Source organism: Pelodiscus sinensis, chromosome 6 (assembly GCF_049634645.1).
Source record: "Pelodiscus sinensis isolate JC-2024 chromosome 6, ASM4963464v1, whole genome shotgun sequence".
NCBI classification, from domain to species: Eukaryota; Metazoa; Chordata; order Testudines; family Trionychidae; genus Pelodiscus; species Pelodiscus sinensis.
In genome coordinates, this window is record NC_134716.1 from 31,524,961 (window position 1) to 31,541,685 (window position 16,725).

The window sequence follows — 16,725 nt, forward strand, 5'->3', positions numbered from 1 at the left end:
GTAGATGCTCTCTTTTGGAAGATCTCTTCTGCAAGTTTCTTCCAAAAGAAGCCTGCAGTCTAGACGTAGCCCTAGTGAGAATTCTTATGGCAACAACAAGATTAGAAAAGTGGCTGGTTACATGTGAGGCTTTATTTCGATTATGCTCTAGCTCTGGCTGAACGGAGACTGAATGGATTTTGCTGCAGTTAAAATAAGTCAAGTTCTGAATATCACAGCATCACTCCAAATCAATTTTTGTTTTAACTTGTGGGAGGGGGCTGGAGGAGTGTCATTTTCTGTGTCAACTGACCAAAAAAACATTTTCAGCTGAGGGCACAAAGGAATAGGACTATGTATGTCCAGTCCTGCAATGCCAGAGTCTGAACTTCTACCACCCACATCTGAGGTCTGTACTTAATGTCTGTTCTTAATGCTTCTGAGATCTTTCTTTATCTATTTAAAACAAGTGTTTTAAAACATAAAACAAGACTACACACCCCTTCACCAAACACACCCTCTTGCCTCTGACATGTAATAAGTCTCACTGGCCAAACATTAGGCACCTATTCCCATATATGGAAACCTAGGGTTTGATCTTCAAAAGTACCTAAGTAACTCTGGAGCACAAGTCCCTCTGACTTCTAATAGCAAACCCTGATGGAATACAGCCTGGTCCAAGCACTTCAGCTTTCTAGCCTTGAGGAAGTTCAGCATATCAGAAGGTGATATTGCTTCCAATTACAGCCCGGACTATTTGCTTATCAGTTTAGTGTTTCAGCTTGTAAGGATGTTAATGAAGCCCTAGACTTATTTTTAGTTCAGATGAGCATGGTAAGTATGAAACTTATTGAAGCAGCTCTGTGTAAAATTTTGAAATTCTACTAGCAATTTGGGCAACAAATGAGAGAGCAAATACAAAACTGCCACTCTGCCAACTTGAGACTATAAAATAAGTAGTAAAGAACCAGCAACATAAAGGTCTTTTTAATCATCACTTTTATCCACCTTGACTAACACTAAGGGCACATCTACATTGCAGAGCTAAAGCCGAAATAAATTATGCAGCTTGAGCTCCGTCAATTGCGTAGCTTAACCCAAAGTAGCTTATTTTGGTCCTCCGACTTCCCTCACTCCTCGTAAAATGTCAGAGTAATAAGTTCTCCAGCTTGACATTATTTCGACATTACTTTTGGAAGTGTAGATGCGGAGTATGCTATTTTGGAATAATGTCAGTTATTCTGAAATAACACTGCTGTGTAGACATATCCTAGGTGTCTTATGTAGAGGATTATTTTAGATAATATAAGAAGACTATTAATTTATGCAATTGTAGGGTGCTTCCTACAAAGCATCTTCATAAGCACTCGTTACTATTGTGACAGGCCAGGCTATAGATACCAAAATAATTCTTCCACTCTAGAGAACTGGATCTCACCTACCGCTCCTGTTAGTCCTGTCTCAGTGTTAATACTAACACCCAGAGTGATGTTGTGTGGTGTCCCATTAATGTGGAACATAACTATGGTGTGTCAATTGGGTGAAGTCATAGTAAATACAAAACCCCTCCCCAAAGATTCATTTCTTTCCCAAATGGTTGCAGACATGTTATTTTCTGTTATTTCCTTAATGAACACAGCTCTGGGACCACTGCAAAGTGAAAGTGACAGGCTGATGTAAATAAATGAGCTGTTTGGAGAAAGGGGAAAGATATCTAGTCACAACTTTTTTTAGCCCACAGTTGGAGGACATCAGCACTCTGTGCAAATAATCCTGGGCCTCTTCCATTATTTCTGTTATAACTTGTTGCTTCGCATTGTACTCTCTGTCCGTCTCCCCTCCTCCAGAAGCCTCTGGCGCCTTCACTTCAAAAGTAGCAACAGCTGCCTGACTATCACTCCCTTCCCCTCCCCCCACCCCCGCCTTCAGCTCACTTGCATTTGGTAAGCAAGTGACTCTATCCAGTCTATCCACTTCACATGAAGCAGAGACAAGGCAGAGGTAGCTCTAAACAGGAAGGCCCACATGTATCTAAACATTTGCTCCTCATGGGGCAAGTGAACATCTTGAATTTCCCTCTTCCTTGCCCATTTGTCACAGCTTAAGGCACCAAGAGTTTTACTGTTCAGCTCCTGCTGTCCTTTCAGCTAACAGAGAACACTTACATTTGAAGGCGATTAAAAAAAATCTTTTCATCCAAAAGAGGAATCTCTACAGCAAATGGCCTCTGTGCAGTCACTGGCTTCTCACAAGGGGGGGGGGGGGGGGGGGGGGGGGACAATCCGGAAAAGGAAAAGGAAAAGGAAAAGGAAAAAGAGACCTGCTCTCAGAGAAATTCATCTAACTCCTAGGATGTTGGGGTCTCAGACAGCTTGGTCCTGTATTATTCTAGCCAAGAATAATTGAATGGGACCAGAATCAAGCCCAGTTTCCATACAGCGGAAGGGGGGAAGAAATGATCATGGCTCTGTATTGCAGGACTATGACATTCCCTAACTCAGACAGTCCGTGGGGTGCGGATTGCTTGCAAACACTTATCTCCACAATCTGACAATAAAAAAAATCTCAGTGCACACACACACACACACACACACACACACACACACACACACATTGTCTGCTTTGCCAGAACATGAGTAGGGCAACGGGGGAGTTTCCCCAGTCGGGACACACATTAGCATGCTCTACAAATTCATACGCTTGCTTCTCTGGACTGTAGTGCCATGTTAGGCTAAAGTATGAAAAATGATAAAATAAAACAAGAATTGTGAAGGTTCTGAGGGCTCATCAAATGACTGCTGCAGGGAAAGGATGGACCATGGCTGGGTTTTGTTAATGGGATAGCTAGTGGCTGATTTTTTTCTGTATCTTTGAGGTGGCAACCCTAGCAGCCAGCCACGGGTGTTTCAAGCAGAGCCACCTATCCAACAGTACTAAAAATGCCAGTGGCTGCCAGCATCTGGGCTGGACTAGCATTCCCACTATTGCTACCGTTGGTGGAGAGAACCAATGATGGGACACGTTAAGACAAATAAACTCATGGCAGATAAGAACTACTTGTAACACAACTTTCAGTGGAAGGCTAAAAGTTTCCAAGCAGAATCTGATCCAAATTAGCTCCTCTTAAAAAGCAGAGATAACACACACTAGCCAGCTGTGGTGTATTGATGACCCCATGACAAAAAAAGAGAAAAAAACCCAACCCACAGGTTGCTGAGTTTTATAATAATCATTTTATCAATTTTACAAAATACACAAGCATTTCCGCCCCTCATATCTGACCTATGAGACAATCCTAAGGCCTAGTTACTGGTAGTCCCAAGCCTTGTCTACATGAGGAAGGTACCCATTACCACCTGTACAAGTGTAGATGAGGCTAACATGAGTCCGCCACTAGCTTAAGCCAGCAAAGCAGCTTGCTACCTTGTGTTGCTCGCTATAAAAAAAAAAAAAAAAAAAATCAGCATTTTGGGTGGCCACTCAGAAGGGAGTCAGGTGCTGCCCTGCTGATTAGCAGAGCGCCCATAGCTGCCAGCATATGTTTTTCCTGGTGGTGCACATCCACACATGACTTGGTGCACATAAAATTTATTCCATACATGGATGGAAAAATTAGAGGGAACATTGGTGTGAAGTGTCTAGCCATTAGGAACAGACTAATGTGCAAAACACAAGTTAAAATGTGTTCAAGATTCTGTTAATTAGTCCAGAAAGGATGCCATTTTTGTACCATTGTGGCATTCTTTCTGCATACATTCATGTAAACGTGGCATGCTACCGTATTGCTGGCAGATCCCAGTCATCTGTGGGCGGAACCAAACCTGGGATTTCTGGAGCTCAGAACATGAGCCTCTCCTGCATAAGCTAAAAGCCAGCTGACTATCAGCCAAGGCTGAAGAGCAGACCCATTATTCTCCCTGTAAGTGGTCTCGGTGCCACTCAATGGGAGAGTAACACCACACGCACAACCACAAAACCAAAAGCTACATCTGTAACATTTGCACCAGAAACTCAATAGAAAGCAAGCTTATCCTAAGGGAAGCCAGAGTAGGTGCACCACACACTTGTGCACTCCCCCACATGCAACTATGTGACAAGTCAAAACAAAACAGCAGCTCACATTTCAGGGTTAAGATATCAAACCTGAACAAAAACCACCTGAGGCTATAAATTTCAGAATGACAAATCTTTGCTTAGTTGGGGATAATCTGAACTCAGAAAGATGCCAGATTCCAGTAAAGGAGTCACTATCAGGTATTCACTCTGCTGGAACAACGGACTAGGGTATTTTCTACTCTGAAGAGAGATTTAAGTTAAATTAAGTAGCTTCCTTCTCAACAGATCTTCTGCTTGTGTCTACTCTGTCATATCTACTTAGGGAAAAGCAAACCTATATTTCAGACTGGCACTGCAGAGCAAACACAGCTGTGTGAAGTGTGAGGTGCATTGTACCCTAGTTTACCAGTCAAATGTTTTCTTTATAGGGTAAAGGAAGAGAATGAGATGGAACAGAGTGCAGAATATCAGACTAGCAATGATGCATACATGAGAAAGAACGTAGTGTGAACTTCAGAATGGCAGCTGAATTTGCAGAGCTGAGAGAGAGCCATAGAAGCTTACCAAGCCTCCATACTTCCCACAAACCTGGACACAAATTGAAATTTCCTAATGTCGTTATTTTTTAAATGTAACTGAGTTTGTTTTGTCACACCATCAAGATTCACTTTTCATTGTCCTTTAGTATTTTCATCTTATATTTGAGAAAGTTTTATTTTAAAACCTCCCACATAAATGTGAAAATAAATACTCCCTATAGGTAGTATTTTCCTATGAGACTGTAACATTCTTCTAAGTGGCACCGAAAGACTGAAGAGAATGCCCATCTGGAAACGCAAGGGTAGCCAAAATGCCTTCCTCCTATTTCCTAATCAGAGAGAGGAGTTTGGAGTTCCTTCTAGAAAACCTTTGCATTATCATATACTGACACAAAGCAGGAAAAGCTAATATTTATAGATAGTTAAGTATTGTCTCCTGAGGTTTTTTTGGTCACAGCTGGCCCAAAACAGAAGTCCTCGGCCTCCATCCCTCTTTGCCTTCATTTAATCAATTCTTAAATAGGAAAGAACTTTGACAGAAGCTGTGGGGTCATATAGCCATGTTTATGCACCTAAACAAACACATCTAACCTTTAATACCTCATCACTCCAGGGGTGACTGGGAAGAATCCAATCCCCCAGGTTGGGTAAATAATTGCAGTTTAAAATAAATAGAACACACTGATCAAGGAGAATTGAATTTTTAACTTTACCTTCCCTTCACAATCTACCACGAGTTCCAGAGTTTGACATGAACAAGCAGCCATGTCAAACTTCATGACTATAGATTAAGTTTAAACAAGACACAATTGCACAATCCTAACTGAAGGACAGTGTTTTAGGTCACTGTTTCTAAATCCTCAATCAATCTAGGGTTCCTACAGCTCAAGAGGATGGGGAATTTGTAGACAGCCGAATGTGCAGCTGTGTCAAAAAGAATCAAGGGAGATGCATAAAGAACAGGATAAAGAATAAAATGGAAACAATTATAATGCCGTCATATAAGTTTGTGGTGCAGCCTTCTTAAGAATTGGAGGCACAGCATTAGAGACCCAGTCTATGAAAGGATATTGCCAAACTAGAAAGAAGTTCAGAGAAACACCACAAGAATGATCCAGGACACAGGAAAGGTTTCATAGGAAGAGGTAAATTGAAAACACTGGAATTGTTACCTTAGGAAACAAAAAGAGAGGGGATGTGATAAAAACATAGGAAATAAGTAATGGTATAGAAAAGATAGATCTCGGAACCCAAAAAGAAGGGACAGCCAAAGAAATTAGAGGTAGAAAATTCAAAACTGATGAAGAGGAAATAGGGATTTTCCTACAAAGACTGTGGAACCCATTGGCACAGTAAATCATTGAGGCCAAGGCTTTAACAATATTCAAAAAGGGATTAACCATTTTTATGGATAACAAGAAAACCCAGATTCATAATAGTTAAAGCTAACAAAAAGGCTGGAAGGAATTAAACCTCATGTTTCAGAGCTTAAGTCAGCATCTACTCATTACAGATGAGTATGACCAATGGTAAGGGACAAATTATCCCACATCTTCCTACAGCAAGGTTATTACACCTTCCTCTGAAGCATCTGGTGCTGGCCCCAATCAGAGACAGGATACTTGAGACAATATGCCAGAGGTGCAGGTCATTATGCTTGTCTCTTACAGAACAGAGTTGTTTCAGGGTCACTCTCTATATGTTCAGATGACTGGCTCCATAGCAGAGACACAGTTCAGCCAGAGGTTTTGGTTCTCTAGCCGTGCCTTCAGAGTTTGAGTTAGTAGATCTCGTTCTTTCACCTTGGCTATGTCTAGACTGGCCAAGTAAGACGGAATATGCATGCAAAGCAGGCAAGTCAGAATAGGGAAATCCGCGGGGGATTTAAATATCCCCCGCGGGATTTAAATAAACATGGCCGCCGCTCTTTTTCCGGCTTGGGGAAAAGCCGTAAAAGAGCGTCTAGACTGGCGTGATCCTCCGGAATAAAGCCGTTTTACAGAGGATCTCTTATTCCTACTTGCAAGTAGGAAAAGCCGGAAAAGCCGGAAAAAAAGCCGGGGAAAAAAGCGGCGGCCATGTTTATTTAAATCCCTCAGGGGATATTTAAATCCCCTGCGGATTTCCCTATTCTGACTTGCCTGCTTTGCATGCCTATTCCGTCTTATGAGGCCAGTCTAGACGTAGCCCTTGGGTTTATTCATAAAATTGGCTGAGGAAAACAGGCTTCCTTGCTTTTTCGACTCAATAAGTTTTTCCTCTTTTGCACCTGATATCTACACTGAAATCAAACGTAACTAAGGCAAAAGCTTTTCTGCACAACAGAAACTGGAAGTACTTACATTTGGAAAAGTGTAAATCCCAACATATTTCATTGTAAAGAAAGTAAGTAATATAGATTCTTAATGCAGTATGTTAAACTTTATAAATGTCACAGTGTGTTTGGACCTAAAATGTTAAAGCTCTCTCCCGCTAATTCTGTATATAATAAAAATATATAATTCTGTATGTAATTAAAAAGGCAGCACCCTTTTAAAAAATTTGAGCCCCCCTCAAATTTTAATGTTAGATAAAAAATTAAATTTTAATAGATGAAGTTTAGCAGTTATTTTAAATTGCTCTTTTTTCAAATAAAAAAGTATTTAAATAGAAAAAATAATTACGTTTTTAATCCACCCTGATTTGGGTACTGATCCCTCAGACAGAAGTGGCCATGTTTGCACTACCTGTGATGCACACACAAGTGGAGTGGAAACCAAGAGTTTATCTACGTGCCTCAGTCTATAGCATGGGATGTGAAATGCAGCATGCACTGAATTGTTCTTCTGTAACTGTTTCTTACTGATCCTGTTAGCATGAACAAAGAGGTACCTAGCTCACATTAACATAGTCCTGGAAGAAAGGGGGTTACACAGACCCAGGTCAGTTACAGCATAACACTTTAATGCCTGCTATAACTCACACAGCTGTAGTTTGCACTGCAGGGCTGTCTTTAGACAAACTCTAGTACTCCCGAACTCATTATGCACATATGACAAGAATATGAGAGACCCCAGAAAATAAAATGCTCAGGCATTCCACCCTATTCCTAGAGATGTTAAATATCAGTTAACTGAATAGTCAATTAACCTCATGAATTCTTATTGGTTATTCGACTATACTATAGTCCCCAGGGCGGGGCCAGCAGCCAGTGTACGCCAGGCCCACTCCAAAGGATCCCCCTGCCACTCCATGCTGCTGCCTATATCAGAAGCAGCAGTGCTGAATGCCAGGCGGGAGCTGGTCCACAAGGGAAGCCAGTTTAAAAAACAGCTCCCCTCGCAGACCAACTGCCTGTCCAGAGGTGGGGCTGAGCTCCCAGTCCCAGCACGAGCCGGAACTGAGCTGGGATGCCTGCCCAACTGGCAGCTCCTAATACATTTTAAATGCAGAGCAAGAAGTGTGGGTAGGTCCCCGACCTGGCGTGAGCCAAGACTGAACTGGGCTGCTGGCCAGCCTGCTAAAAATTTACTGGGGGGCGGGGGGAAGGCATGTAGTCTATAGCATTAACCTATAAGCTTTTGTTTATCGGTTAATTGGCTACTCGACTACACTATTACATCCCTACCTGACCCAGAGTGTTCAGTTGATCTGGTTTTGCTACAGAATGAGTTGTAGATTTGCTTCCCAGTAATGTCACTCTTCTGTTCCTTCAGAGAATGTAATATCAAACCCCTTCTGAACTCAGCACATTCAGAGCTTTCTACTTTTGCCTTCTCTCTATTTTCAAGAGTGGCAGCGTCTCCAATAACCATGTTCATCATATTAGGAACTGGGGAAGAGTAGGGAGCAGGAAAACAGAAAGAGCTTGGGTTCTGTTAAGACCAAAAGGTTGAAATACTTGTTTAATAAAAGCTCCCCAAATATGGCTTTAGGTTTAGTCTTCATGTGATGATAGGCTACCACAAAAATACTTGTCATTGCCTTCCTCATCTTCCTTCTAAGAGTCTCAAAGCACTTATAAACACAAAGCCCTACCTCCCATCTGGGAGGCAGGTAAATATAATCCTAATATTCATGAGGGTGGGTAACACAGGCAAGAGAAGGCACAGCCTTCCTAAAACTACCTACATGCCAGACCGCCTAAGGCTGGGGCCACTGCCAGGGAAGGCTAGGGTCACGGCGTGGCAGCCCAGCTCCCCCTGGCCGCCAGGAAGGCAGCCCAGCTGCCAGGGAAGGCTACGGCCATGACACAGCAGCCCAGTTTGCCCCAGCTACCGGGGAATGCTGAGGCTGCAGAGTGGCAGCCCGACTTCCCCTGGCCACCAGGGAGGGCTGAGCCAGGCTTTCCACGTGGCCGAGTGGGTGGGGCCTCGTGTGAAAGGGGCATGGCCTTGGTCAGAAGGGGCAGAGTTGCAGCTTGCCTTCCCCAGCTGGGTTTTCACCTGACACCCGTGTTAATATTTAAGCTCTAGGAGGCATGACAACTTGTGTGGCTCTACCAGTGCAGACTAGTGGTCCACCTAGCTCGGACAATGACCAGTACCAAATAGTTCAGAGGAAAGTCCAAAAAAACCCCATCATGTACTATTATGGAATATTTGTGTCAGTGTGAAAGCTATCTTCCTAAATCCCAGGCAGCTGGAGGAGCTGGCTTTAGGGTTTACTTCTGTAGTTCAGGTCACTGAAGTCAGGGGAAGATAAGTTACACAAAAAAGCAGTGAATTGGACCAAATATCAAGAGTCAATCCCAGCTCTGAGAAGGGACCTGTAACAGAGATTTTCACATCTCCCTCTGATTATTTCCTCTGTAACACTATTAACCATCCAACACACACCCTTCAATGGAATTACCTCTCCGGATGGGTAGTAAACAGACTTCATTCAAATGTATGGCCACTATCACCTTCAAGTGAGACACTGCAACCACAGAGAGCAATGGAATTCACTCCTCAGTCCTCCTGCCATACACCACTTTCACAAGGACACTTAACAATCCTACTGTAACTCTCAACACATCACAACAGTTATTCACAACTAGCCCACAACAGGTTCTCACTGGGCAGGTCAATAAGGTTAATTAGCTAATCCTAAAGTTGAAGGAAGTGGAAAACATTTAAAAACAAAAAAACCCCATAGTTTACCAGACTAGATCTGAGTACTATGTTAAATGAATCATGTACTCTGTACTTCACCTAGTTCTTTACGCCCTCCCAACCCCATTATCTTCAGACCAATGTAATGGCAAAATATGTAAAAGTGTAGGGAAGTAGGAATTCATAGGGAAGTGGGAATTCTCTTGGGGAATGTCACCACTCTCCACATCAGAAATCGACGTTCTGGCGTTTGATTTACCAGCTTCGATTTAGACCCATAAATCGAAAGCTGAGGGCAGCTCCAGACAGCACCTTTACTCCTCTCAGTCTCAAGGAGGAAGGGAAGGCGACTGGAGCGTTTGTGTCCGTTGGCCTCCCACTGTGTGGACACGGACACACTCAGTTTAAGGTAAGCCAACTCCAGTTACGTATTCTACATAGCTGGAGCTGCAAAGTTCCAGGTCTATTGTAGATCTTGCCCTGGAGACTGTAGGAGGTATCAAATAGCAATCATTCTTAAAACTCTCAATTATATGGAGTAAAGAACCTCTGAGGGAAGGAGGGACATTTGTTAGCAAGTCTAATTTGCTATCCACACAAAACAGGCAAAAAACCAAAGGCCAATTTTGTCTTAATAGCTCATAGAGAGAGTCAGTTAAATATTCCTATCTAATGTAAAAATCTGAAATGCACAATATCAGAGTTGAGTTTAGCTACCTGACATTGCTCTAATCTTAATATGGTCAAAAATCCAAGCAGAGCTCCCCTCTGAAGTATATTTTTGCATGACACTAGGTGCTACAGTTCGTGAGAAACAGTTGGAAGTTAAGATACAATTCACACAGGCAATAAGAAAGGAACATTAAGGTAATCTGCATAAGGATACAATCCCTTCTAGTAATTGTGTTAATTGTTCATTCCTGACATGTACTGTCACCCTTCTTTTCAGGCCCCGACCTTCTGACAACTGGCACAATATAATTTGCATGTTATCACACCTCAATATTATAGCATCTCTAAAGGGAATAAGCCATAATTGTGACATCCCAAAGCTAACAACTCTAAGTTGTTTCCTTGATTATTCCACAAGAAATCTAAAATGTTTTTCTATATGACTGCCAGTTACTCAGCCACAAAAGGACACTTTTAAAGATACTTAAAATGAATTATGTCCCATTAAAGTTAAGAACACTGTAAGTCTGGTTATTTAAGGCAAATTTAGTTTCAAAGGCTAAGTGAGGTTTATAAAAAAGTAACATTCGATTAGTCATAATTTCACAGGGTTTACTTAAATACATTTTTCAACCAAGAATCCCTCCATGTGTTTATACAGTATTGTAACTTTTATTTTAAGTAACAGAAACATTTATTGGATACTATAGAGGGAAAACAGTCAAAGCTTCTCACAAATATTTGTTAAGTTTGCCCATGGAATCACAAGAAGCAGTATGCCAAACATTAGGACATGGTAAATAAATAAATACCTTGTTTGTTTAATATGTGCTGGATTATTTTACCACAACCCATAAGTATTTACAAATAATTTTACAATATATTCTAGTGTGTATTAGAGAAGTTTAGCATTTATGTACACTCTGCCTTACAGTCTGTTTTTCTATAAACAGTTTAAGTGGTTCTGATCGTAGCACATGTTGATGCTTGAAACTTTCACTAAGGCCTATTACTCAATTCTAACTGACCAGAAGGCCGCCCATCCCTGCTCCACAGCCACAGTAGGTGCTGACGCCGTAACAAATGTGAAACTGTTCCCACTTAACAGATTGTGCTTTTGTAACCAAAAAGCAAAAGCGACTGCCTACTTTTGACAGCTTCTCCTAGGCTGCAAAGAGAAACAGAGAGAAAGAGAGAGACGCCGCATTAGTTACAAAACAGATTCTTCAACAGTTTTAATTTCACTTCCCACATCTATTATTTAGATGTATAATGCACAGCAAGAATTGAGACTCATAGGTATCAGAGTTTAGAAACCAGAAAGGGGGTGAGAGAAACGAAGTTGTATAATGGATTGGCTTCATTTAAATGACACTCCTGAATATTTCCATTTCCATCAGTGCAAATAAACATTTACCATGATCTGTCTAAGCCACGCTTGTTGCCATGCTACGCAAGAGACCCAAGTTTAATTTCCAGTCCAAGGCCTGATTCTATTCTGTTACTCTAGGACAAGTCCAAAATAACTCCATGGAAGTTAACGGGAATGTCATGTATCTAAACTCCAATGGAATTTAGCCCCATGACTCTTACTTTACCTTGGAGTGCTACAAAAGCAACATGCTTCATTTAGGGTCACCATCAATGTAGTTGAGTCCCACCCATCCTCAGGCCTATGCAATGTAAAACATAGTTTACAAAGTGGAGAGGGGTTACTTGGCAAATCCTACCCTAATGCAGGGAAGGAACTAGATCAGTGTTTCTCAACCAGTGGAACGAGTACCCCTGGGGTACTAGAGAGAAGTCCTGGGGGGGGGGGGGGGTAAGTCAATACAACTGAAATTGTGGAAAACTGAATTTAAGTTTTCAGCAATTCATTATTTTTGTACTTTTTATACCCAAAAATTTCATCACCCACCCGGCTACAACTAAGTTGTTTAAACAAATGTGTTGCAATGGTAGAAAAAAAATTATGTCTGAAAACTGTAGGTACTGGGGGTACTTATAATTTATATATATTAAAAAAAGGGTACTTTATAAAAAAAAAAAAAAAGATTGAGAAACACTGAACTAGATGACCTGTTGGAGGCACTAAAGACCCACATAAGTGGTCATCAGGTCTTTAGACCAGGGCCTCGGAGGACACCCTCATCCTGGTAAGAGGTAGGCTCTTATTTAATATACATGAAAGACAAGCAAATAAGTGTAGCATCATCTTTTCCTCTACCTCTGTACTTATTCCCTTCCTCACATACATACACCTCCAAAGGGATCTCACCCAAAGTCACCGTGTCAGAAGAGGCTGAAATAAGAATTACAGAGGTACAAATAAATCTGATTTCTCAATTAGCCAATTGGTACGCCACCTCTCTCAGCTAGCAAAGACTCAAGGTTATTGACTAAGCAGAGGAATTGCCAGACAAGCTATTTTCTTAATTAAAACATGTATTTTAAATAAAAAGCCCAGCATAGTAGGCCTTTGCTTTACAAAAGAAAAATCGAAAGTCAACTGCTGTTAGCAGAGCAGTCACAGTGAAGCTCATCTTCATTACAGTTTTAAAGCTCACCTGAAACACTTTTTAAAAAACATGCTTGTAACACTGTAGCTTCACACACTATGTTCAAAAGTGTCCAGTGATTCTGGGTTCCTAACAAGGGGCCTGATTTTTAGCCCTCTGAAAGTCAGGCCCATGTAAGGTGTCTCAGGTTCTTAAAAAGGGGGGCAAAGTTACCCTCTACTGTGGCTTCAGCATATCAGTGCTGTCAAACACATTAGCCTGTATGAGTGGGATAAACACTCCCATTTATCCATTTGTCTCATATCTTCTTCCCCCATTCCCTTTACACACGGAATGCCATTCCTGAAGAGCGACAAAGCCATTATCCTCTCTCTCCCCCTCAAGAAGCAATGCTGCCATGAATCCTCCAAGAAATCAATTAGCATTGGTAAGCGGAGGGGCATGCGGCGCTTGTTTTTTAAAGACATAATATTCATTTTTACGTTGTGTCGGTTTTCCCCATTCCCTTTGAATGGCGTTTGTCTTTGCCAACACTTCACAGCAGGGATTGTCCCGCTGCGTGTGGCTAGCACATTGGGAGTGTTACTGAAACAGAAATAAGTAAAATGAAGTTAGTTCGGAAGAGGAACAGTATTGTAGTCTAGGCCTACCCGGGGAAAATCTCATCTTTACTGTACACACACATCACAAGCACGTCTAACTGTGTTGGAATCAAGATTTAACAACTCAGACTTCAGTTTAAATGCAATTAAACACCCTCTGGGATGGGGCTTTAATTTTCAGTAGCCATGGGCTACTGAATACAGGCCACCCTCCTAAAATCCCACCCAAGAGCTGCAGCAGTGGTAACAGTAGGACTCACTGATGCACGGTCTGTCTTTGTTTTAAGTTTGCATAGAGCATGGCACAATAGTTGTGGCCTCTCTGAGTTACTGTAATAATAACGTATTAGCCAGACTCTATACCACCTCACCTAACTCAGTGCTGGACCAGAGGATGGAGAACAATCTTTTCAAGGGTGCTCAGCACCAGTGTACCCTGTAAGCTGTGCACTTAGGGTGTGTCTAGACTACCTAGTTTTGTCGACAAAAGTGGACTTTTGTCGACAAAACTATACCAGCGTCTACACTACCGCTGAGTTCTGTCAACATAACGTCGACAGAACTCAGCAGTTTTGTCGACGCTGGTATACCTCATTTTACGAGGCATAACACCTTCTGTCGACAGAACTCTGTCAACAGAAGGTGTTATTGCCTGTAACACTGCGTCCAGACTACAGAGTTCTGTCGACAAAGCAGCTTGCTTTGTCGACAGAACTCAATGTGTCTGGACGCTCTTTGTCGACAGAAGTTTTGTCGACAGTATCTGTCGACAAAACTTCCGTCGACAAAACGCGGTAGTCTAGACGTACCCTTAGGCAGCACCCAGGAGATATTCAAATGCCACCCAGCTAATTAGCAGAGTACCCAGAGCTATCACCATGTGTTTCTATTGGTGGTGCACATCAACACGTGTTGGTGCACATAACAAAATGTATTCCATGCATGGGTGGAAAAAATAGAGGGAATGTTACTCAACAAACATAAGCCAAACCAAGTTTTCAGAAGTGCTCTTGGCGGTGTTTGTCTGAAGATCAGGCTGTGTTTCACAACAGGAGCTGCAGAGAGCTGGCTTTTAAGTAAGGTGCCTTAGTAGGAGGCAAACCAGGGCTGGGCAAACTACAGCCTGCAGGACATGTCCAGCCCATCAGACCTTTTACTCCAGCCCTCAAGTGCTCACAGGGAGTGCAGACAGAGGTTTGGCCTGCTTTGGCACTCCAACCCAGGAGCAGGGTTGGAACCTTGCCTCGGTCCATGCAAGCTGTGGCTCCATGTGTCTCCTGAACGCAGGAGCTGCCAAGGGGCTCCACATGCTGCTCCTGCCTCAAGCACTGGCTCTGCAGCTCCCATTGGCCAAGAACCATGATCAACGGGAGCTGTTGGAATGGCGCCTGCGGATGGGGTGGCACACAGAACCAGCTGACCACTCCTCTGAGTAGGAGCTGGAACCGGGAACAAACTGTTCCTTCTGGGAGATGCTTAAGATAAGCACTGCCCGGAGCCTGCACCCTGAGACCACCCGTGCTAGTCCCAACCCTCTGTGCTAGTCCTCATCCTTTTCTGAACCCCTCAGTCTCAGGCAGAGCCCTCACCTCCCCCCATGCTCCAAACCCCTGTTCCAGCCCTGATCCCCCTTCTGTCTGCCAAACCCCTTGGACCTCACCCAGAGTACCCTCCTGCACCTCAGAACCTTCTTTCCTGGCCACACCCTAAAGCCTGCATCTCATGCCAGGGTCCTCACCCCCTCCTACACTCCACCCCCCAATTTCATGAGCATTCATTGCCTGCCATACAATTTCCATACCAAGATGTGGCCCCTCAAGCCAAAAAGTTTGCCCACCCCGATCTAAACTCTTTTGCAAATCCGGGCCACAGTGCTTACTGCTGTCATACACCAGTGGCCTGTCTCCACTAGAACTGTTGGTAGCAAGGGCAGGAATTTTTGTGGTTTATTTTTGGGGTGCAGAAGAGTCCAAAACAGCTGTGGCCTGAATGCCTCCCTATCAACTCTACAACAAGGGTGATGTTGTAAAGCTGTCCCCTGACAGTGGATTTGGTCTTCGCACAAAACTCTGCTTCAAACTCAGCATCCGGACCCACGTTTTCCAAAGCAAGCCGCCCTGCAAACAACAGCTCTCCCCAAACCAACAGTCATCAGGCAGTTCGTCAGTACTGTCCCAGCACAGAGCTACAGAAATCAGCGCTTGTAACCTCCCTGTTTCTACAGGCTCCCAACACGTCCTGTTACAGCGAACCTCCCAGTACAATCCCAAGCTTCCAGCTATGCAGACAGGGCAGGCTCCCGCGTGCTAAGGGCAGGGCTGCCCAGCAGCCGCTGAATGCAGCGGGGAAGTTCGAGTCTGTCCTGGCAGGGGGGGACCATCACCGCGGCCTCCAAGTTATGTGCTCCGGCCCCTGGCGCCTCAGGAACAAAAGCCTCCCTCATCCCCTTCCCCGGCAGCCAGCAAGTGGAGGGAGAGGGGAGCCACCCCTGCCTGGCCATTGCAATGTCAAGTGAAGGGGAACCCGCAGCAGCGCGCCGTGCCCGGGGGCTGAGCATGCAGCGGCAGAGCCACCCGGCCCTGCTCCACCCTCCCCACCCAATGTCCCTAGGGAGATGGCCCAGCCACACCAGGCCGCCCCTCCCCCTGCTCCCAAGCCCGGGTGCAGGCAGCGGAGGGGGCGAGGCAAAGCCACTTGGTTGCATCCCCGCAGCCAGCCCGGGGCCAGGGGCGAAGCTGGGGCTGCCCGAGCCTCTGGCCCCCGCCCCCAGGGGACCCGAGCGCTGGGCGGGCGGGTGCTCAGGAGCCCAGCAAAGTTTCTTCTCTTTGCCCTGCCTCCCTCCCCGCCACCCGGGGCCGCTCGCAAAAACCAGGGGCACCCGCGCGCCGCGCCGCTCACCTCTCCGCCTGCATCCCCTTGCCGCGCGGGCGGCTCCTCGAGGACCTTCCCCCGGCGGGACAGGAGCGAGCAGGAGCCGCATCAGGCGCCAGGTTCCCCCAGGGGACGCAGCGGCACCGCCTCCCGGGAGCTCCAAACTCGGGTCTCTTTGTACCAGCCAGCAGCCAGGCGCCCGCACTGCGGCTGCGCGCTGCCCAAAATCAACAATGCAGCCCCCCTCCCCCCCCTGGGGTGGGGGGGGGGGGGAAGCGGGATCTGGAGCTGAGCGCAAACCCACTGCCTGGGGGTGCCCTGCGCCCGGCTGCCTAGCAAGGGGCGCTGGCTTAGGGGCAAAGCCAGTTCGCTAGAGAGACGAGGGGGAGTCCTGTGGCACCGTAAAAACTAG

General features: G+C 44.6%; 1 protein-coding gene across 4 annotated transcripts in view; it reads right to left on the reverse strand.

Moving 5' to 3' along the window:
- KANK1 (KN motif and ankyrin repeat domains 1) overlaps window positions 1-16,516 on the reverse strand; it is a 172,416-nt gene extending 155,900 nt beyond the window's left edge. For all 4 annotated transcript variants that reach the window (XM_006137863.2, XM_006137860.2, XM_006137862.2 and 1 more), the window contains exon 1: window positions 16,341-16,516. The gene's annotated coding sequence lies outside the window, so the exon portion shown is untranslated. The remainder of the gene's footprint in view (window positions 1-16,340) is intronic.
- Between the last annotated feature and the right edge of the window lie 209 nt (window positions 16,517-16,725).